The sequence below is a fragment of the Macadamia integrifolia genome, chromosome 3, assembly GCF_013358625.1.
Source record: "Macadamia integrifolia cultivar HAES 741 chromosome 3, SCU_Mint_v3, whole genome shotgun sequence".
Classification (NCBI taxonomy): Eukaryota; Viridiplantae; Streptophyta; class Magnoliopsida; order Proteales; family Proteaceae; genus Macadamia; species Macadamia integrifolia.
Window position 1 is genome coordinate 22,219,862 of NC_056559.1, and position 8,126 is coordinate 22,227,987.

At 39.2% G+C, this 8,126-nt stretch overlaps 2 pseudogenes; both read right to left on the reverse strand.

The window, feature by feature from the left end:
• Positions 1-2,673: 2,673 nt before the first annotated feature.
• On the reverse strand, positions 2,674-4,649 carry LOC122074241 (annotated as a pseudogene).
• Positions 4,650-5,453: 804 nt separating this feature from the next.
• LOC122072700 lies at positions 5,454-7,732 on the reverse strand (annotated as a pseudogene).
• Between the last annotated feature and the right edge of the window lie 394 nt (positions 7,733-8,126).

Here is an 8,126-nt window from a genome sequence, read left to right on the forward strand (position 1 = left end):
AAAAAAAAAAAAAAAAGGGAATGGTAAAAAATTGATGGTGCAAGTTTTAAATGTGGAGATTAAAAAAAAAAAAAACTTAAAAAAACAAAAGATGAAATTATACTCATAAATTAAGGATTTATTACATGAATACCTGCATCTAATATTCAAAACAACTATGAAATCTAACATTAATGGCTGGTCTTATTTAGTGCTTTTCTTCTTGTGGTTGCAAAAAAATTCTCAAAAATTTGATGTGGGAGGGTTCTGAAGGAGTTGATCCTGCGTCAGATTTTTGCTGCAAGCCTGCAATTAGGAAGCAATTTCTAACTTGTAAATGTCATGTTATTCTGATGAGTGACTTCATCTGCTCCAGACGACTTGTAGTCACGGTTCTCTCTAACAGGACATCGGGTGCTTTGGAGATCAATTGACGCGGTCCTCCTTTTCCCTGGTTTAAACTTAATGTCAAAGGATGTTTGCTTGAGAATCCTGGTTAGGTAGGGGTTGGTGGCATATGATTCGGGATGCAAATGCTAAAGTTGTTTTGAGTTTCCAATCTTTCGAAGTTCTGTCCCACTTCATGAGTTGAAACCCTTTCTTTACCCTTCATTATCATTAGAGATTTCAAAGAACTTTTTGAGAACAAGGACAAATTTGAGGGTAAACTTGTTGCCTTTAATCATAACGTGACTATATATTCAACTTTAATCTCTTTTCTCAAAATTTTGTTTAGAAGAGATCTCACCATTGCAATTTAAGCCATGTGAGCAAGGCACCAAGTGATCTACCGGTCCATAAAATTTAAACCATAACCATGCCACATAGTAAAACAGGTGCTAGGCCTTGAGAGAATCTTTCTCTGGGGCCTAAAGGAATTCTAAAGGGAAAGTTTGAAGAGGGATGAAAATTAATACCCATCCATAATTATTAAGGCCTTCTTTAGTATCATTTTTCCTTTTGATTTGTACTCACAAAAATGGTTTTCGTTGTGTTTGGTTAGGGGTGTCAATTGGTCGGGCTAAGTCGGTTTTGGTCGGGCTTAATCGGGTTTGACCACTTGGAAGCCTTGCATCATGAACGCCCGTTTAAGTAAACGGACTTAGTTTTGGGGGGCATGGTAAGGTTTATAATCAGGCCAGTCGATGTCAGGTTTTAATCGAGCTTCCTTAAACGGGTCGTAACCGAGCCTTAACCGGGCTACAGACCTATTGAAGTTTAAATGGGCTCTAAACTTTCCTATCCTAAAATTCTTTTCTTAAGTTGGTTGAATGCCCTGAAATATTTGAGGCAAATCTTTAATAAAAAAAGAGAAATGATATGAGATTATGGTTGTTCTTACAAAGAAAAAGAAAAGATTATGACATTTATAACTTACAAAATAAAGCTTAATTAAATTAAATCTTATTACAAAGCAAATGTTAGGAAAGCTTAATTTGTTTTTTACTAATAGTGGCAAAATAGGAATTTTATGTAGTGTTAAAGAGGGTCGGGCTGAGTCGGGCTACAACAAGTCGGGCAAATAAACGTGTCGGTTAGGTCAGGCACCCGATGGGCTACCTACTTGCACCGTGAATGCCCGTTCAAGCCCTAAATGTTTATTAATCGGGCCGGTCCAGGTTAAGCTATAAATCTGTCGGGCACAGTCGAGCCTACCGGTGCGGACTCAATTCCTCAGAATTGACACCCATTTTTTTTGGTATAATTTATGATGCTTATTTTTATTTATAAAAGATAGAAAAAATACACATAACAAAAAAAAAAGGGTTAAGATTCATTTATGGTTTTTCGTTGAAAATCGCTCTCTCTCTCTCTCTCTCTCTCTCTCTCTCTCGTTCCCCTTAGTTTCTTTTTCTTCTTGGTTGAGTCCGACACCACCAGCACCTCTTCCCTCCAAAGATTCTAAACCTGCTGCCGTTGTTGCTGGAATTCCTCCTGTTTTTTGAGTTCTCACTTTTCAATCTCAAAGCCACCAACAACAACTTTAGCTCGGACTTCATTGTCTCCGAGAGCTGTGAGAACGCCCCCAATCTCATCTACAAGGGTGGTCGATTGAGATCTCTATTTTGATCCATTATTTCTTCACACGACGGAGCAAGAGGAGGCTTTTGCACTCCAAGATGGTTCAGAGTCTCACCTACTGGAGATCATATCTTTTTTTTGGGGGTTTTTTCTATCAGAATCTTGAAGAACTCTAATCTCCCAAGTTCCTTGATTGCTACTGCCAATCTTTAAAGAAAAAGAGTTATATAGAAGATGAGTGAAGGGTAAATCTCTTCATTAATTTCTTCAAAAAACTATTTTGCACATAAAAATACCAAGCCTATTTCTCACAAAAAAACCAATTTTGTCTTGTAACTACCAAACAATTTTTATGTTTTGATAAAAAATTAATTTTAATTAATGATTTTTTATTAAATAGAGAAAAATCATAAAGAAAAGAGATACCAGTAATGATTTTTCATTTACTTAAGAAAGAAGCAGTGACTTAATCCATAATACTAAACTTCATCCAAAGTGAAAAGTCTGGCCACAATGCCGGACTGCCCATATTTGTGTCACTCTTTCCTTCCAAACTCATGGAAAAGATGTTCGTGCCATGTGTGTCCTGCTCTGCCATTGGTTGGAACTGTTAACTCTAGGAAAGCAAGTTGCCTGCCCAATTTCTGCCTTAATCCAAATTACTGAATTAAGTCATTTTACAGACACCTTGAGGGGGCGTGACAATAGTAGACCAACAAATTCTTCAATGTTCCTGTCTGAACTTCCACCTTCATCTACTGCCTCTTTCGCAAGCTCTTTCCATTTGATAGCATTCTTTCTAATCTCCTTTCCTTTCTCTGCTCCTTGCATAACTTCCCTTATACATGCTTCTATCTCTTCCTTTACTGCCACCCCCTTTTCATCCACCTTAGCTCTCAAACCCATTCCCAAAACATCCTCAATATATTTTGCATTCGTTGGCTGATCAGTCCATTGTGGCAATCCCACCATTGGAACACCTAAGCTCAATGATTCCAATGTTGAATTCCATCCGCAATGTGTCACAAAACAACCCACTGCTTTGTGGGACAATACCTCCAGCTGAGGACACCAAGGGACCACCAATCCCTTCTCCAATGTCTCTTCCACAAAATTGGTCGGAAACTTATTCTTCTCTGATTGCCTCACTACCCAGAAGAAATGATTATTGCTATCCTTTAGGCACAATGCTAGTTCTTTCATTTGCTCATCTCCAAGTTCAGCTAGGCTTCCAAAGGATATATAGACAACAGATCCAGTTTCCCTCATGTTTTGCCAGTTCATGCAGGTGTCTGTACAAGGATTAAAAAGATTGAAACCATAATCTTCATCGCCTTCAATTCTCTTGTCGAGGTAGATGGATGGCACGGTTGGTTCGATCGTCTTCACCGGTCATATCTTTTCCATCCAATTCACTACCTGTTGCAGAGCATGCAACACAATGGGATCAGTTTATAAACAATATTACGAATACTACCCACCGTATCAAGAATACTACCCAAACTCAACTCAATTCAGTCCAATTTTCTTATCCTAACTAAAAAGGGTCAGCTATATGAATCTTTCATTCTCCAATCAACTCAATTTAAAACTGAAGTACTGGACAGAATCCCTTTCTGGCTAATGATATTTTTTTTTGCTAAAGATCAGGCCTTCGGCTTAATTAATCCCGATCCATACTGACCCCATAATCGCATGGATTGGATTATACCGGGTTAAATGAGAATCATTTAATTATTACTGAAAGCAGTAAAGAGCACCAAACACCACGTCTGGGTAACCCCAAGGAGGTAAGAGGAGTGGAAATTGAAACCACACACTTTCTAAGGCAAATGTCCCTTGTCAACTAGACTATCCATTGGGATTAGACCTCCTGGCTGCTGTCTACTTCCCTCTCTACCTTGAAACTAAGATGCATGCAAATTGCATTTCAGAGCGGTTATAAAGGGGGAATCAATGAATTTCATTCTTCTTGTGCTAGTAATAGATAATGCTTACCTCCTGCTCCAGCTTGTCGAATGAGTTAAAAAGGACCGAATCTACCTTACCGATATTGAAAAATTGGTTTACAACTATGGTCAGTGCCCCTGGGTACAATCCATTTGTAGAAACAAAAGAAGGCAGATCGGTGATTGCAAGCGATGGCATTCCAGGAATGGAAATGACTGTGCCGGCCACTGGTAGTGTGAGTAGACCTTGTTGCATATGGTAGTAAATGCTGCAAACAGCACAAGATTGGGTGAAGAAAGCAGCACCAATCAAGTTGAGCTGTTTGGCCACATCCAGAGCCCAGGGGAGGAAAGAGTCATACACTTCACAGCTTATAGGATCACCTAAGCTTTCTTGTTTCTTGATGAGTTTTGTTAAGGTTTGTGAGCCCACCATCTTAAATCGCTCAAAATACTCTTCAATGCTGTCTTCTTTCCGGCGACTGTCGTCACTGCCGTCGGAGAAAGTCTGGACTCTTATAGGTCCAGTCTGGGTATGTATAGCCGTAGACTTGGCAAAACACTTGGTGATGGCCAGTGTAACCTTGAGCCCTTTGGAGAGCAATCTCTTGGAGAACTGGAGGAGTGGAATAAGTGGCCTTGGGTAGGGAAGGAGACAACTTAAACATGAGCATGATGAGGTCTCTCTTCGTTTTCCATTTTTTAGAGTTTGTTCTTATGATTCAAGAGGCCTTTATGGATTATTTATATGATCTAAAAAAAGGTATGGGAAATGCATCACTGCTTGCGTTAGCAAAGAGTAGCTCACTATAGCTCATTGAGCAGATCCAAAGGCGATGTTTTGTAAATCAGAACCGGATCAGAATAAGTCCAATCAATCAATTCCTATTGAAATTGTTCAATAATTAATCATTTCAATTCCAGCCAATTTTGATCAGAATTTGATTGATTCCAACTCGACTGCCTATTCTGATTTTCATAACTTGGTCATCTTAAAAAAGAGGTTAATCTAACGAAGCCCATGTTAAGAATCCATAGCATTGTTTAAGAGCTTCACCGGTCATTTAACTTTAACTGAAAGCATTATAGAGCACTAAATATTATGTGTGAATGACCCCAAGAAGATTGGAGGAGTTGAACTCAAAATCACATGCTTCCTGAGAAGAAGATCCCTTGATAACTCGACTGTCCCTTGGGATTAAGAGGCCTTGAGAATATATCCTAAACAGAACATGCGAAATCGAATCGCCATGTGAGGTACCCCTCAATGGAAAAACCGGTCCACTCTCAGGCCCATTGATCACAAAAGTTTATTTCACCAATCTGACGTATGCCATAACCAACCCCGAGAATTTGGAACAAAAGCCCAACTACTACAACGCAGCATAATTGACTAGAATGATTTCATCAACTGTTCAAAAAATTCACCATAGATTTGTGGTGGGGGATGGCGGCTAATATACCAAGACTTCTGATAATCAAAACAGAAAATTCTTTCCCTCTTTTGACCAATTTAATTAGAAAAGAACAATTTAAACCAATCAGGTACAGGAATTTGTCGTGACTTGGAGTTATTTGAGTGAATGACTTGATATGAATTACTTAATTACATCATGTTACAGAAACGTTGAGGGGGCAAAACATACTGACAATAAAGTCTTCAATGTTCTTGTCTGAACTTCCACGTTCATTTACTGCCTCTTTGGCAAATTCTTTCCATTTGATAGCATTCTTTCTCATTTCTTTTCCTTTCTCTCCTTTCATAACTTCACTTATACATGCTTGTATCTCTTCCCTTATTACAACCCCCTTTTCATCCACCTTAGCTCTCAATCCCACTCCCCACACATCTTCAATATATTTTGCATTCGTTGGCTGATCGGTCCATTGTGGCAATCCCACCATTGGTACACCTAAGCTCAACGATTCCAAAGTTGAATTCCACCCACAATGTGTCACAAAACATCCCACAGCCTTGTGGGACAACACCTCCAGCTGAGGACACCATGAGACCACCAATCCCTTCTCCAATGTCTCTTCCACAAAATTGTTTGGAAGCTTACTCTCCTCTAATTGCCTCACTACCCACAAAAAATGATTATTGCTATCCTTGAGACACGATGATACTTCTTTCATTTGTTCATCTCGAACTTCAACAAGGCTTCCAAAGGATACATAGACAACAGATCCAATTTCCCTCATATTTAGCCAGTTCATTCAGGCGTCTGCACTTGGTTTGAAAAGATTGAGGCCGAAATCCTCGTCGTCTTTTACTCGCTTGTCAAGGTAGATGGATGGCAGGGTTGGTCCAACCATCTTCATTGGCCACAGCTTAGACATCCAATTCAGTTCCTGTTTGAGAGCATACAACACTATGTTAATTTGAATATGGAATCAAGAGTGCAACTCTGTTGAAAACAAGAACCTACAACGATGCTGAAAAGAATAAAAATCCTAAAAAACAATTAGATAATAGAATAAAAGGATTTACGTTGTTCAACAAGATTGCCTAAGTCCATAGTGAGATGAAATCTATTTAACTATCAATGGAGAATAGGGTTATATCTATGCATCCTAGCTTCTTTCTTAAATTACTTACAAAGAAAGAATCCTGGCTACAAATATATAGCAAATACATGTTAATAGCCCTTCGCCCACTTATGCAAGTGATAGTAAACATGGCATCATACCCAACAATCTTCTTAACTGGAGTCAACTCAATTGATCTTTTTTTCAATCAACTCTAAGCCTGCGTTTGGTAGTCATCCAGAGACATTTTTCCGTTCTATGAGAACAAAAAAAAGGGAGTAAAGCATTTGGTGTCAACTTGGTGTTTTTCAATTTTTTTGCAACGAAGAGGAAAAATAAAAACAAAACGCTAGAAACGCAAAATGATAGGACGACAAAACCTTGTTCCGTCATTTCGATTTCATTCTAAATACAAAAAAAAAAAAAGTGAAGAACTAGGGTAATCGTTCCTGAAACAGGTTCATAAACACTATTTTTTTGGTTTTAAAATGACATTTTGACATAAAAATAAAAAAATTCTATTTTTGACATAAAATACTGTTTCTGATACTGAATGATTAACAAAGGCAACCTAAGTAAAGCTGTGCTTGTGTACGTATAGTAAAAGACATGCTTACCTCCTGCTCCAGCTTGTCAAATGAGTTAAAAAGGAGCCAATCTGCCTTGTCGATGTTGGAAAATTGGTTTAAAACTAAGATGAGGAAAGTTGGGTACGATTCATATACAGAAACAAAAGATGGCAGATTAGTGATTGGAAGCGGTGGCAATCCCGGGATAGAAATTTCTGTGCCGGCCAGTGGTAGTTTGAGTAGACCCCGTTGCACATGATAGTAAATGTTGCAAACAGCGCAAGATTGAGTGAAGAAGGCTGCACCAATTAAGTTGAGCTCTTTGGCCACATCCAGAGCCCAAGGGAGTATAGGGTCATACACAACACAGCTTATAGGATCACCCAAGCTTTCTTGTTTCTTGATGAGTTCTGTCAAGGTTTGTGAGCCCACCATCTTTAAGCGCTCAAAGTACTCCTCAAAGCTCTTTTCTTTTGGCCGGCCGTCGTCGTAGCCGTCGGAGAATGTTTCGACTTTTATGGGTCCAATTTGGGCGTGCATAGACTTGGCAATATGGCTGGTGATGGCCAGTGTGACTCTGAGCCCTTTAGAGAGCAATCTCTTGGAGAACTGAAGCAGCGGGTTAATGTGGCCTTGGCTAGGGTAGGAAACAAGTAAAACATGAGCTCTGTCTTCCTTCTCCATTTCTAGAGTTTATTCTTGAGGTTCATGAGGCCCTTACGTTTTGGTTTATTTATAACCTAAATGGCGTGGGAAGAGCTTATATTGATAAACATCACTGCTTACGTAAGCAAATGGGGTGCTTGCTAGCTAGCTTGGCTGTCCTAAGAAGAAGACAAATTTAGCCGACGAGGCCGAGTTGTGCCAAGGGCACATGGAAATGATTATCCATCCAAAAAGTGGGACCCAGCTCCTTGTGATAGCGTTCGCTATCAGGTCGATTCAAAGTTAGTTGAACTAACATCAGGTGACGAGGCGATGATCCAATGTTTTGAGAGAGGATACGAAGAATGATGTGTTGATAGAGACATAGAGAGCGAAACGTCAACAACAATTGAATCATTGCCTAGACACATGG